This window comes from Diadema antillarum, unplaced genomic scaffold (genome assembly GCF_040938485.1).
Source record: "Diadema antillarum isolate AM-2024a unplaced genomic scaffold, OU_Dant_1.0 seq00001007_RagTag, whole genome shotgun sequence".
Classification (NCBI taxonomy): Eukaryota; Metazoa; Echinodermata; class Echinoidea; order Diadematoida; family Diadematidae; genus Diadema; species Diadema antillarum.
Genome location: NW_027271844.1, coordinates 254,201 through 269,878, shown reverse-complemented (window position 1 = coordinate 269,878; position 15,678 = coordinate 254,201).

Here is a 15,678-nt window from a genome sequence, read left to right as displayed (position 1 = left end):
TTGGACTATGTAATTTATTAAGATCACTTGCTTTTCAATATTTCACAGGTTAACTTTTTTTTTTGATGTTGTGAATATTTTTGCGCACTTGCCTTTGTCAGGGTTATGTCCTGATGTCGACGAGAACTTTACTCGTGAATGCTTCAAAGTCGATCCTTGAACTTTAAAGATTGTCTTCCCCATATGTAGGCTGAAATTTTGAAGTTGCTTTTTGATCAGTCACGAATAAGAGAAAAGTGATAAATTTCAAAGCTTCTTTAAGAAAAAATAGGTATAAGTGAGTTTTAATTGTGAAATTATAGTGATCTTTAAGTAAAATGGAATAAGATCCATTTATTATCCTCTGCCAAGAAGTGGTGCCTGAATTGTTATGGTTTTGAGTAGTCCATCCCTCCATGTGTGTGATAGCTTGAAATCTGTTAAAATAATCATAAATGTGAATAAAATGTGTTAAGCCTATGTATGACTGAGTCTATCAAATTGCATTATGGAATCGAAATAAAGGTCACAGTCAAATTTGTCTAGTTTTTATTTGTAATAGATTCATACAATGTCTGATTGTTTTTCATTGTTTCCTTACATTTTCAGCCTGATGCTAGTTTTGATCACCACTTGAAGAGGGAAAGCAGAAGAAGATGCAGCTCTTGATGCAGCCTGCTTGCTTGAAGATCAGAAGATGCAGCTTGCTTGACAGAGGATGTCAGAAGGATAACATACATGTGTACCAATATTACTTCATTGTTGACCACTTGGTACTACCCTACCCTGGTGATATCATTCAGAGTGCCTTCGACACATTGTTCAAAGCACATTACATATGTGTTTTGTCTACGGTATGCAAAACCTCTCATCAACCTTTGGACATTTGGAATTACCCCGAGTTCGTGAACTGAGATCTAAACTTTCAAATAGATAATGAAGTGATGCATTCTTTAGGAGTTCCCACTGAAACTGTTTTTTTTTCACTGTTTGCCATACGAACATGGACTGAGTGATGGACAAACAATAAATTGCGCCCAGGGGGCCTGTGTACGGACATAATTTGATTCGTTCAATGGTTTTAGAAGACACTTGAAGAATCATCATTGTGACAATGAAACTGTGAAGATACTCCAAGTCCAGTTCTATGGAGGAACCGAGATAGAGACTGATGATACAAGTTGTATACAGTTGATGAAGCAGTACTCTCCATTAGTCGATGACAGTTTTTGATGAGGAGGTGATTACCTTTAGTCCAGGGGACATTGAACAACGACCTTGTAATTTTTACATGTGCTAGTTTACATGTGTCAGTATGGAGTAATGCATTACCATGGTAACATCAAATTTTCATAAAGATTACAAATACAGAATGTGGATCAAGCTACTCAGTTTTAAATCAATTCTGTTGAAATTCGATTGTCCAGAAATCTGTTGCCATGGCAATTGCAGTTTTTTAACAAATCATACAAAATTGTGTGGATCACGCTGCTCTCTTAGTTTCTTTTTTTTTAGCATTTAAATTTGAATTTGATACATATGGTCACTATGATAATATGTTATCGTGCAAGACACTTTTTGTGGGGGTCATAAATCCGTTTCCATGGCAACAGCATCTTCATACAAATCATCCACAAGTACGATGTGGATTCAGCTAACTTCCTCAGATTTTGAGCATTTGACTTTAAATTTGGCACATGTGACCACTGTATTATGTACCTGTGCAAATTTTATTTTTCGTCATTGTCAAATAGTATGTTGTCAAGTTAATGGTATTTTGTAATGAGAATCGTATAAACTACAAGTGGATTGAGCTTACTCTCTCAATTTTTAGCAATAACCTTGAGATATGACACCTATATATTGTGACAAGATAAATTCTAGATGTGCAAAACACTTTTCTCGTCAATGTTAAACAATGCGTGGCCATGCTAACTTAATTTTTTTTTTAATACAAAGCAATCGAAGATATTGTGATTGACTCATAACTCCCTCATGTTTTAGGCATTTGACTTGAAATTTGGCACGTGACCACTGTAGTGCGCTAATGTGCAAATGTCATCTTTTGTATCAGTCAAAGAAAGTGTTATCATGGCAGTGACATTTTCAAATTAAAAACTTACACAACAGTTGATTATGCAATCTCCCTCAGTTTCTGATCATCTGGCCTGAAATATTGAACAGAGTGCTAATGTAATGGCAACCATCTTTTAAAATGAAAATCAAACAAAAAATACTGTGAATTGGGTGAGCTCCCTCAGTTTTCTAGCATTTGACTTGAGGTTTCGCTCATGTAACCAGTGTAATCTTAAAATGAGTTGCACACTGATCTCACTGTTGAGTAATCTTGCTATGGTAACAACTTTTGTTACATTGTACTTTTTTTTCAACAAAAGGCATACAAGAATATCATGAATTGAGCTAACTCTCTAAGTTTTAGGTGGGGGTATCAATTACATCCAGTTCGAGTTGAAAATATTGGCCCAAGAAGGCCTTATGTGTGTCATTTGAATATTTAAATGATCCGAATTTCACATGCTTGTATCATCACTTGCAATAGCATTGATCAAAAGAAAGAGTATAATTTTTGCTTGAGGTTTCGCTCATGTAACCAGTGTAATCTTAAAATGAGTTGCACACTGATCTCACTGTTGAGTAATCTTGCTATGGTAACAACTTTTGTTACATTGTACTTTTTTTTTCAACAAAAGGCATACAAGAATATCATGAATTGAGCTAACTCTCTAAGTTTTAGGTGGGGGTATCAATTACATCCAGTTCGAGTTGAAAATATTGGCCCAAGAAGGCCTTATGTGTGTCATTTGAATATTTAAATGATCCGAATTTCACATGCTTGTATCATCACTTGCAATAGCATTGATCAAAAGAAAGAGTATATTTTTTTTTTATGTTAACATTTTACAACCAGACTGGATGATCTATGTTGAATATTTGAATTATACAGCTGAGTAGGCAATTCAATTTGAACATTTGAATGATAGAGCCAAGAAGATATAATACTGGTATCAATTTCATTTGAAAATTCAACTTGATAGTGCCAAGAAGGCCAAAGGTATTCAGAGTGAGTATTTAAATTTGATATTTTAGCCTACAATAGCCATAATGTATCTCATTTGCATAGATAATCAAAGAACCAACTGACAGGGTCAAAGGTATTCCATTTTGATACTTATATTGTAGAGATGAGGCTTTCAGTACATGTAATAGAATTATTGTGTTTTGTTGTGACAGACAGAATTTATTAAATATTTTGATCAACCTAGTAGCACGTGACTGTCTTTCACCTACTTACATTACTGTGTTATTTTGTGCGATTGAATGTGGAGAGTGTGAAATGATGTCGAGGTATCGACACTTCAAATTGTTAATAAGTTGGCATCACTTGGAATTTATTTCTCACTCTGAAGCGTTGAATCAACACTTCTGTGGTGTCAAATAAACACCAAATAATGCAAACTTATAACACTTTGAAGTGTTAGAATAACACCATGACAGGTGTTGGGGTATAGATTCTAACAACAAATAGTGTTGAAGTTACACCGTCATTGGTGTTAAAGGGTGTCAAAAGAACACCAAAGTGGTGTCAACTTATCAATAATCTAAGCAACACCAAAGCTGGTGTTGGCATATTTTAACACCACGGGTGTTGAACTTACACCATAACTGGTGTTGGGATGTCAAATGAACACCATTATGGTGTCAACTTCTTAACACTCTCTTAAGTGTTGAAAAAACACCGAGGCTGGTGTTGGTATATTTTTACACCCTTTAACACCCATGGGTGTTGGATATTTTAACACCAGAGACGGTGTTACTTCAACACCAGATGGTGTGGTCCTTTATTGAAGTTCGGCCGGTGTTAGATTCAACACCAGTGGTGTTAAATCTAACACCACTGTTTTTGCAGTGTAGAGTATAAGTATTGATAAGTATTTAAGTATTGATTAGTCAAGGCACATCCAACAGCAATATAATGACATGACTAAGACAGACATTAAGATTTTTTTCTTCCGCTCTCTTGGTCCAATTTCCTAGAAGTTCCAGAAGTTTTTGTTATCATTTTGATTTCATTTCACTTTGTCAACTTGCGCCTGGATCGGCACGTACCAAGACCAGCTGTCAATCAGTTGACTGACTCTTGACTCATCCAAAGATGAAAAACAAACATTATAGGCTGAGCTATAAATGCCGAACTCAGACCGTTTATTTTGACTTTCATTTTTTTTTTTCAATTCCAGTGCCTAAATTTTACCTCTTTTTTACTCCCATCTGAGGTATCGATGATTTAGTTATGATTTAGTTATGGCATATCCGAACGAGTGAAAAGGTGACTATATCTTTACGCAAAACAAAGACACCACCAACTAACTTGGGAAAAAAAAGGGATTTAATCCCAACGTACCACCCGATGTCATGGATACGAAAAATGTAGAGAATATCTCTTGTACTGCTGTAGTGACATCCGTGGCCTTCAGTGATAACATTTCGGATGGTCACGTGACAGTAGCTCTCTCCCTCCCTCTCTCTCTCTCTCTCTCTCTCTCTCTCTCTCTCTCTCTCTCTCTCTCTCTCTCTCTCTTTTCCAACCCAACCTCACCCACGCTTTTGTTTGGACGACAACTATAATTGCTTATCGATAGGGTTTTTGTTATTGTCTCCGGATATCCGCCTGCACATGATAGCATCTATTAGCAATATTGTTTACTCAAATAGAGCATCCTTCCGGCTTTCGTCAGTCTGCAATATTGTGCTCTACCGGATGTCACCAACAGCTTGCTTGTTATGTTTCTTATTCAATTGCTTTCATTTATCTACGTTTGGTTTTGTTCTTGTTTTTGTTCTTGTTCTTGTTTTGTTTTGTTTTGTTGTAAATCTGTTCGTTTGTTTGTTTGTTTTTTTAGCAGTCGTTTTTCAAGATTCAGACGTACACGACAAAGTGACATCTAAATCTATTTCGTACTGATGTACATTGGTTCATTAATGCCACGATGGCTGCTTCTAAGATTTTCAGAGAAATGTCAATATCGAAGTCATGACGATATAGGTATGTCTATTTGTGCATTCACTCAATTAGTCAATCTTCTCATCAGAGCACGAAATAACACATCAAATGAAGAAAATTAATACTCGGCCCGGGATACTCTGACAGCGTATTAGGTGTTAGAATCTAATTCGTTCTCTCTGCTGTGCATAACTTATATTGGAGCACAATGAGAATTTGGGGCGTTTGTTTTCGCTTTTTGGAAACTATCAATTCGCCTGATGTGCATTTCGAAAGTCGCAATAGCACATTTACTTGCCTTGCTCTCCCTTTAACATGAAGAAGTTATCAGGCATTTTTTCTGAATAACAAATTCAACATGACTCAATTCTTGGGCATGACAGAATCGCGTGGACTGATGTCTGCAAACTTTGTTGGATGTGTCCTCTGATTTTGACGCAGCCTTCAGTAAACAACGACACTTTTTGATTCTGCCCAACGGTGTGAAACGTAAATTATGTAAACTTAGCTGAAAGTGTCTTTATGACTCTGCAAATATTGAAAGGAACTGCAAAACTACTGGTCTTGTTATCAGTAATGTCACGAAATCTGTCGAACAAATGGCTTAAAGGTTCAGTTTACCTTTTAGAGCAGTGATTTAAAAAAAAATCAGGATGTCACATTTGATGCATATGTGTATAGGTCTGTAGTATCACAAAACATACCATAAGCAAGTTTCGAAATAGAGCCTAGAATATGAGGAGATATCAGTCTTTTTCTTAATAAACCATAACTGTAGACGTTTTGTCTGGAAACATTTTTATTATAGCTATCGTGCACATTTTGTGTATTCAACAAAAATATTAACATCGATAAAAAGGATTCAAATTTTGCAGTGGTTGTTTCTTTCCCTAACTCACATTTTATAATTATTTTAAAACACTAATGCTGTGTTTTTGTTTCATGTGGTTAATGACATATCGTGCCTTTAAGGCTTTATCTATCACCTCCCCCCCCCCCCTCTCTCTCTCTCTCTCTCTCTCTCTCTCTTTATGCTTTCTGCCTAGTTGCATATTGCTGTTTGACGATCAACGATGTGAAAATATGAATAATATTATACTAGAAGTTTGCTCCTTTCTTTTGGATTCGAAATGTTGACGATTTGACGTTCTGAAAGACAAGGGAAAGAATAAAAAAATATGCGATGTTTTCAATCATAACTTCAAGAATATTCCTTGTAATGCCACAAATGAGGCATCATTGAAAATGTTTCATTTCGCTCTATCTAATATATGGACTTATTCTAAAATCTCTAAAATGTCTGAAAATAGTGTTTAACGAGCTTGCGATCAATCTCTTCATATGTACGTGTAGGCTTACCTATATTATATATGTATATATATATATATATATATATATATATATATATATATATAGATATATATATATATATATATATATATGTATATATATATTTATATTTATATATCTATATATGTATATATACACATATACATGGAGAGAGAGAGAGAAATAGTTAGAGAGATAGATTAGATGGATAGATAGATAGATAGATAGATAGATAGATAGATAGATAGGGTAGATAGCTAGGCAGATAGATTGATAGATAGATTGACAGATTAGATAGATACTAGATCTTTCTTCTTATCTGTACTGCTTCAAGAGCACTCTATCTTCTGGCTAATATAAAAAGAAGGAAAATCAGAAAGGATATATCCCCCGTATTGCTTTATATTCCTATGAACGTCGATCTCAAATAAAATCTGGTCAACCTAAATTCCGGTTATTGTTGTTGTTGTTGTGTGGTGTTTCTTCATTATCCTTCCTTATCTTTGTGGTTGCGTCACACGACGAACTGGGTTTGCTGCTTCATCATCCCCGGTTTCCGAAGTTTTTGCGGCCTGATTTCTTTTTCTTTTTTTAACTTTCACAGAACGAAGGCAAATCGCGCACCTCATATGCCTTAATATCACCCCAGAGAATACTGTATTTCTTTGCCCCTCATTCGCTCTTAATATTATATGAAGGAAAGCCAGAGAAGTAGGGGTTCTATTATATGATTGATTTCTAATTTTCATGGCCCTCTCGCTCCGAAGCGAGGTGATTTTAGCACTGGGTGTCGTTTTGTGCTCCCATCGGGTGCGTTTCGTCATTAAACAGTGACTGCAAGGAATTACCAGTCGGCCTGATGGAAATAAATCACGAAACAAAGTTCAGACTTTTCTTTAGACACAGAGAGAGAGAGAAAGAGAGTGGAACCCACTTTTGAAACTAAACTTTGAACTTTTACCTCAATCTATCAAAAGAAGTACCCGAAAATCACATCAATTTACCCTTTTAGACTTTTAACAACGTATTGACTTTCTTCCTATTTTTATAGAGGCAATAAAATTTTTAAAAACCCGACTGTCACAATTAGAAAAAAAATTTGAATCAACTGCACTCGGCAGACTAAGCCTGCTCTGTGATGCTAGGCTTGGCATAGCTGTTTTACGAAGAGGTTCTGAAGTATGATGGAAGATAACTGTACGAATCAAAAGGCAACAAAAAAGAAATGCAGTAGCATGTGAATAAAATTACATTTTTTAATGAAAAAGTTCATCCAAACAACCAAAAGTGATTCTGGACATTTGCTGGAAGGTCTAAACGGGGGAAATTTCATAATCTCAAAAGAAAAGCTCAAAAATAATGTAGTATAGAATGATGAAAGTTCGTGGTATTGTTTGTCCATTTTCATTTCTCATCTGGTAAGATGGCTGGATAGCCCATATTAACCTGCACTCGCAGGTCTTCCGTTGGGTCCGGTTTTGAGTATTTAATTGAGGAGGACCACTTCGACGGGTTAGGCACCCTGCTCTTTGCGATGATTGAATGAAGAGGGATCTTTTACGTGAGTGGGTTGTGACTCTCTCACACTCGGAACGTCCAGTTTATGTCCTTCCTTTTAGGGACAGAACGTTTTGCCTCTCACTAGAAGGGACGGTATGATTACATGAAAGGAAAAAAAGGAAAAAGGAAAAATACAGGAGAGAAAAAACTTCAACTCAAGGCAGCTATCAACTCTTCTTGGAAACATATCACCCATGATTATTGAAAAAAAAATTATCCCACAATGATTATTGAAACTATTGCGTTGTTCACATTTCCATCGCGTGTTCTTCGTGTCCGTTACTGGCTGTACTTTAGCAATGGTACACACGACATTCGTACATGATACGTCGTGAGAATTGGTTTTCGGCTTCACTGTTGGAATACATTCAAAGAAAAACCTTTCCTTATATTGGACATTGCGATTTTTCGACATTTGCGTCCTTTGCAAATCGTTCGGCGCGCTCCGTGAAATCAGCCCTTTTGACCCGAACCCGGGTCCTTTGGATCTGGAGGCAGACGCGCACTACTGACTGAGCACAACCACATCCGTAGAATGAAGCGGGATCTTTTATACGTGCGTGAGATTGGGTTGTAGCTCTCTCACACACGGAACCTCCATGTTCTGAGTTCTAAATGCAAATACATAACCCATCTGAGTCCCCTCCCTATCTATATATTATATATTTAGTATGTCGAGAGCTCATACAGTTCATATTTGTCATTGCATTTCTCTCTCAGTCTCCAGCGTTGGTCTCAGAGATCTGAGGAGACGCAAGCATATTAGAACGAATGCATTTTACTTTGTTAGCACCCCTCTCCATAAACCTTGAATATGTTCCTGAAAAATACCCCTCGGTATACAGGAATCCATCAGTTTGTTTTCCTGTTGAGCACTCGTGGCCAAGCTTTTCTGATATATTGAGCCCGAGCAATTTTACCATTAGACGTTGGAATGAAATGTTGAGATATAAGCAAAGTGACCTTGAAAAGGCAGGAAATCCTCATACATCCAGGAAGATCTGGCAAGCAATGAACATCTCTATATACCTGTAAGGAAAATTGATGTCTTGTACCACTCATTTCTGTTATTGTCTTTTTTAGGGGGAAGGGGGACGATAGGCTCCTGCCTCAGCGCACTGATATATCATAACACATTTTTTTGAAGACTTCTGTTTTTATATTACTTGGGTACAATAAAAGGGCACGATGATAATGGATTAGATTGTAAATAGAGACGATAGCGAGTGTTGTTTTCTTTTTTCTTCAAGTACTTAATTTATCCTCCTGATGAGGCCTAATCATCCATACATAATTATGGAACATCTCACTAGCTAATGTTCATGATGATATCCAGAAAAACAAAATTGCCTTTTGGGCCTACTTTTAAGAGCAAATAGGTGCCGTATGTTTGATTGCAGCTGTAGTTTCATTTCTTGCAAAGGGAGCGACTACTCGTCGGATCGTGTAGAATTTCTTTTTTCTTCAAGCAAAATAACATGTTTAACATCTTTAGAAGGCCATCACGCATGAAACGCTTGATTAGCAATAAGAGTGAGTCATTCTCAATGTGATTGTTCGTCTCTTCATTTAACTTTTTCTCCCCCAAATTCATCCACGACATAGCATCCGTTACTAAGGATTATTTACAGCAGCACGTGCGTACTTTGTGAGGAAACACGTGTCTTTCTTTGCTCTCACGAGGATGCAGCATAATATCGCTTATATATAGTCAGAGAAATCAGGGCTCGGGTAATATTTATTATGCTTCTACACGACTGAGGCCAGTTTACGCTTGAAGAGGTCCTCTCTATTACTGGCACGATCGAGTGTACGTGAGGATAGCTTCTTTTCAAGCGATTTTTTCCTCCCTTTGTTGCATTTTCTTAAAACATGGCATTAATAAGCAATCTCTCAGGACTGATGGTGGCGCGTGGGGGGGGGGGGGGGGGTCGGGGAGATTGAGGGGGTAGAATCAAGCGCTTTATTTCGAGTCCACTCCATCCTGACGCTGAATTACTTGTGTGGGAAGCAAGATCCATCATTACAGAGAAAGGATTGACGTTTGTTGACACTTATCGCTTTTCATCTGGGAATCGGACGAAAGTTGACGAAAAGTTGAGGAGCCCTTCTCTGGTACACGCACACCTGCGTAGCGATGTCTGTGAACGCACTGTGCGAATAATGTGTCATTGAATGAACATTCATGGTTTATCCTTCGTATTTTGCAAGTAAATCATGCTGCACCATCTTGACTGGAACAACGCACTTGAACAGACTATCAAATCGAAGGCGTAACCGTTGGAACAAAGCTTGATCGAAATGTCTAGAACAGTGGCGCTGATTATTTCTTTTGCTTTTTTGGGAGGGGGAAGGGGGAGGGGCTGAAGGCCCTCTGCGGGTCAATGGTCTCCCCCCCCCCCCCCTCCGCTATTAAGGCACCTAAGCGTCTAAGGACGGAAGCTTCAGAAAGAAGGGATGTTGTGATTTTGTTTTCAGGCGTATTTTTGATTTTTTTTTTGTTTTGTTTTTTTTTTGTTTTTTGACAGCACGCCTTCTGCAGCTGTAGGTTTGCCAGACATGGTTACGACTGGTCTGACAGGGTAAAAACAGTAATTCAATTAAGTATCGAATTGATCCTGGGAGAAACAGGTCTATTCATTGACTTATACTGTAATCTTGTAGAGAATGTATGGATGTAATTTCCTTATACAGTACTGTAGTAAATAAACCAACAAACAGGTCGATTTTTACTGCGGATTTTATGACAACTCGGAGATTGTTGGTCCAGAAGAGTTTAGGTAATGTTTAGTCTATGAGGCTGGTTTAAGTTGTAACGCTGTGAATTTGTATTGCACAACATGTAAGCAAAGCCTGTTTGTACACACACACACACACACACACACACACACACACACACACACTCATACACACACACAAAGAAACGCTCCGTGCAATATATATATATATATATATATATATATATATATATATATATACACTGCAAAAAGTCCGGTGTTAAATAGTGAACACCGAGCAGGAGTTAAATTTTCGGTGCTCATTTATGGTGTTAAATTAATACCTCCGGGTGTCATTTCCAAATTTTATGCTGCTTTTTGAAGAGTTTCTTAGTAACTGCACTTCCTGTTGATTTTTAATTTAAACAAGACGATAAAGAATTTTACATTAAAATACTAGATTTTTGAAAAAATGTGAAAATAAATTTACACCAAAGTAACACCAGCTGGTGTGGTCTCTTATTGAAGCTTGACGGGTGTTAAACCATTGATATTAACACCAACAAATATCAAATCAACACCATGTGGTGTCATTTTTGAATTAACACCAGTACAGTGTCAAAATAGCACCAGGTACAGTGTCAAATTAACACCACGAAGTGTCAGGTGAACACTTTTCAACACCATCACAGTGCATTTTTAACACCTGTGGGTGTGGTCCTTTATTGAAGTTTGATCGGTGTTAGATTTAACACCCGTGGTGTTAAATCTAACACCGATGTTTTTACAGTGTAATATGTGTATATACATATATATATATATGTATATATATATATATATATATATATATATACGGAGAGAGAGAGATAAGAGATGTGACACCGATGGAACGTCGCTCTAAATGCGTAAGCCCCTTTAATGAGCTTCCGAACCTCTCCCCTTCTTTTAAAATCATTTGAAAATAGAATAACAGTATAGCAACGACAAATGATTGACTGTACGTCTTATGAAAGCGTCACAGTATGTATCATAATAATAATATATAGAGAGGATGCTCATACGTACATGAATTGACATAACTTTAATCTTATAGAATCATACAGAATGTGTCTTCCTTGCATGATATTTGGAGACTTTTATATGTATAATCTTATATGTATCTATTTGTAAGGGTAACAATAATGCTACATTCATACATCAAAATATCTATTTCATTTCGTTTATTTTCAATTCCAACCAAGATAATCCCTATACAAAACATAGCATGAAAAAGGCATAGACATATCATTCTACATACAAGGAAATAATGTAGACACGATGAATTGAGAAGGCTATCGACGCACGATATTTGCAAACTGATGTTGAAAATGGAGGAGAAGCTTAAAAGCAGAACATGTAATATGCATTCCCCTCAAAACCATTATTGATACTGTGCAATAAAGCTCTTAAGTGCTTTACATTTTCTGTAAATGAATTTTCTATACCACACACAAAACAAAGAAAAGCAAAAAATAAACAAGATGACCAAAATGACATCGAATATGTCAAAAGTTAAAAGCAGGTATTAAGGTTGGGCAAAACGAAATTAAGAATTCCATGCAGATAACCGCCGTTCCAAAGGACACGTTTTCTAGTGAGCGAGTGTTCCCATAGGTATACAGTAGTCTGAAGAGGTGCTAATGCAATCCCTGATCACAATCACTGGACACATAGACTTTGTTTGTTTAAGACAATTACATGTGGCCGGGCAGAGGATGGGGATGGGGTGGGGCTCCGACAGAGGGAGGGGGGAGAGGGCGCAGCATCCTTCCTCTTTCAATCCACATCCGGAGTGAGGGGCTGGAACCCGCGAAATGAACTCCGCTCTCTCGTCCTTGTAAAGCATCTACAGCGTTCCCTTGTATCAACATGTCGAACGGGAAGAAGTATCCTGTCGTTAGCTTGGTCTGTTTAGAAACTCAATCACCCCCTTCTTCGTTCGTTTTCCTCCTTTTTTTTTCAATTCCAGCGACATTTCTCCGATTGAAATACTTCCGCCAGGCAGATTTAGAATTAGGTGCTGCATGAGAGAAGAGACTCCATACATTTCAAGTGTTGCTATCCGAAAGGCGTTATATTGCAGAAGTAAGGCAGTTCAAATAAACAGCGCACGGTATACTAGTAGTAGGTACACTGTCGTCCAAATGACTGATTCACTGGAATAAAAATACAAAAGCACAGAACACTTCAAGGAAACTGACTCGTTTATTGATGTTAGTCGTTATTGTTTTCCTCTCTCTCCACCACAGGTACACACGCGTGCGTGAGCAAGCACCAGCGCTCACTTTGCTTTACAATCCTCTGATACATTAGTCAGAAACTTACAGAAAAAAAAATATAATTTACAATACGAACAGAAGCCCTGTATGGATTTTGAGGGACTCTTGATTATGGGGAAGGAGCGTTTTTGTTACCACGAATGGGGATAAATGATAAAATAATCACTTTTTCGTTAAGGACCCTAGTGGATATGAATCACAGTAATGTCCTAATAATCTACATTTCCCATAGTCAGCACGTGTTTTGCTATTATATCCACTTTATTGAAATATCACTATCAGGATAATATACTTTTGAGCGTGCAGTGGCAGCGACATGGCTTCCGGTCACTTTTGAGAGTGACCCAGTGGAGAGAAATCCGAATGTAAGGCCCTATATATTATATAGCTGAAGATCGCTACCCATCGGACTTGCCAACTCACAATTATAACTGTTGTTCACAAGGTAGCTTATTGAGGAATTGTACCAAGTCAAAAAGTGTGCAACAAAATTAAGCGAGCTATGAGCACACAATAGAAACTTGGGGGGGGGGGGTTCTCATATACCTTCCTAAGTAAAATTATATATAAATCAGCTCAGATAGCATATATTCTGATATCAGAAAACAGTGAGGACTGCACCCTTGCGGTAAAGACAACATATATTTAGCGTATTTACTCTGAATAATATGATCCCATCTTTCTATAACAGGATCTGAAAATTTATTTCAATTTTGGTTAGCTTGCGAGAAGATTTCCTCTTATTTTTGGCCCGGCAAAGAAATAAATTCGTGCAACAATCATCACAATGAGACAAAAATACTTCTGTGAAAATCGAACAAATGAGAAATTAGACCTTGAAATGGGATGTCCATATCCATAAATACTTTTGGAAAAAGGAGGGGGTGGCAAAAGTAAGTAATGAATTTGTGCAACAATCATTATCATTAGACAAAAATACTTCTGTGAAAGTCAAACAACTGAGGAAAAGGCTTAGACCTTGAAACGGGATGTCCATACCCATAAACTATACTTTTGGAAAAAAAAAGGGGGGGTGGCAAAAAGCGTACACCTTGTGGGAAAGGAGAATCTAGGTTAGAAACATAAGCGCATTCGTCAGAGCAATAAGAGAGAACGGTTTGGACCCATTAGAGCGAAGACATTCGAATGCATGCGATTCTTGGAACATCTTCGACCTGCGGTCCTCCACGCATGGGCTCTCTAGTAAATCGAATGGCCCTGGAGGTATGTTGGGGAAACTATGCTGGCGTTTGGCCATGTTGGCATTATCATCCCCGTAGGCCTACAGCGATGACATAAACTGGTATAGATGTTTAGCGCGAAAGAATACACTTCAGTGAAACCTCGCACTTGAGGTAGGTTGTGCTCGGATTCTCAAATTTACGGTGCAGTGATCACTAAAATTAAACGCAGATATCGGCTCGCTATATTCTATTATTAACTTACGAGAGAAGAGAAGGTAATGTAAACATTCTCCGCGTTCTGCGAAGAGAGAACTCGGGTGAGTCGGGTGTGACATCACGTGATCACATTGCTTTATGATGTCACGTTTGGTTTGAGGCGGTCAGACGGCTTTTCGAGTCTCGACCACTTGACGTCTCGGCCGAATCTCTCGACCCCCTATCAACAGAAGTGCTCTACAGGGGAATGGAATTATGCAAATATGAGCAAAGCAAATATAATTTGGACTTATTTTGTTTGTCTTTTTGGCTGCGGCGTGCAACTTGTCTTTACGATGTATTCGGTATTGACTCATCCCCTGAGCTGAAAAATGTGGGAGTGTAGTTTAATTTTTGGTTATGTTTTGTTTTTTAGTTGGCAAATCAAAAATAAAACAAAAATGTTGATATTTCTTCAGATTCTGGCAGCGCTGTGGTCATTTATATACTTACTCAATTATCGACTAATTTATCAATTCATTTCAATTATAGATTTTCAAATCTCTACTGATTTATTTCTCAAATATTCAGCATTAATGCAAGAAGTGAATACGACAGTGATAATTCCACGTAATACATTGTTTGCAAACTATTTGAAATTCAGGAGCGAATGTTAGGCTGTAACAATGCTGGTTGGAGTAGCTTATTTGACAACATGCTGCTTATTCAGAAGAGAATAACAAGAAACTAATAACATGGTTTGCGTTTGTATTTCTTGAAAATTAGTTAACCATCGATCCAGATTTGCATCCGTCTTCTTTTAAATCGAGCTCAAAGAAAAATCAACTCTTGCAAAATACTCGCTTTTCACTATAAATACCTTTAGTACTTCGCGAAAAATTATGCTTGTATTTTCCTCTTTCTCTCGCTCTCTCTCGCTCTCTCTCTCTCTCCCTTTCTCTCCCTTATTTTGTAAAAGAGTATTAAAAAATAAACTCGCTGTAACGTAAGTGCTTGTTTCCAAGTGTTGATTGCTTACCATGATTAAAGATCTAGAAAATGGTAATGGAATAAAAAGATATATTTACCCTATATTCTAACGAGAAGACAAATAATAAAATCACTGAATATCAAATTTCTGAGGATAATCTACCACAAGGGGACCTTTCCGTAGGAATTAAAAAGCCAGTTGACAGATATCTGAATGGCTTGTTTATCAGACTCCAGTTGCTGTGGTTTTTTTTCCCTTGCAAGTCTCCTTTTCAACGCCGGCAAGGGATTTCATCCCAACTTTCTCTTTCATTCTAAAGTTTCAAGCGTCGGATGAAATTCCGGAAAAAATAAATCTTTCACGGCTTGCAAAATACGTCGAC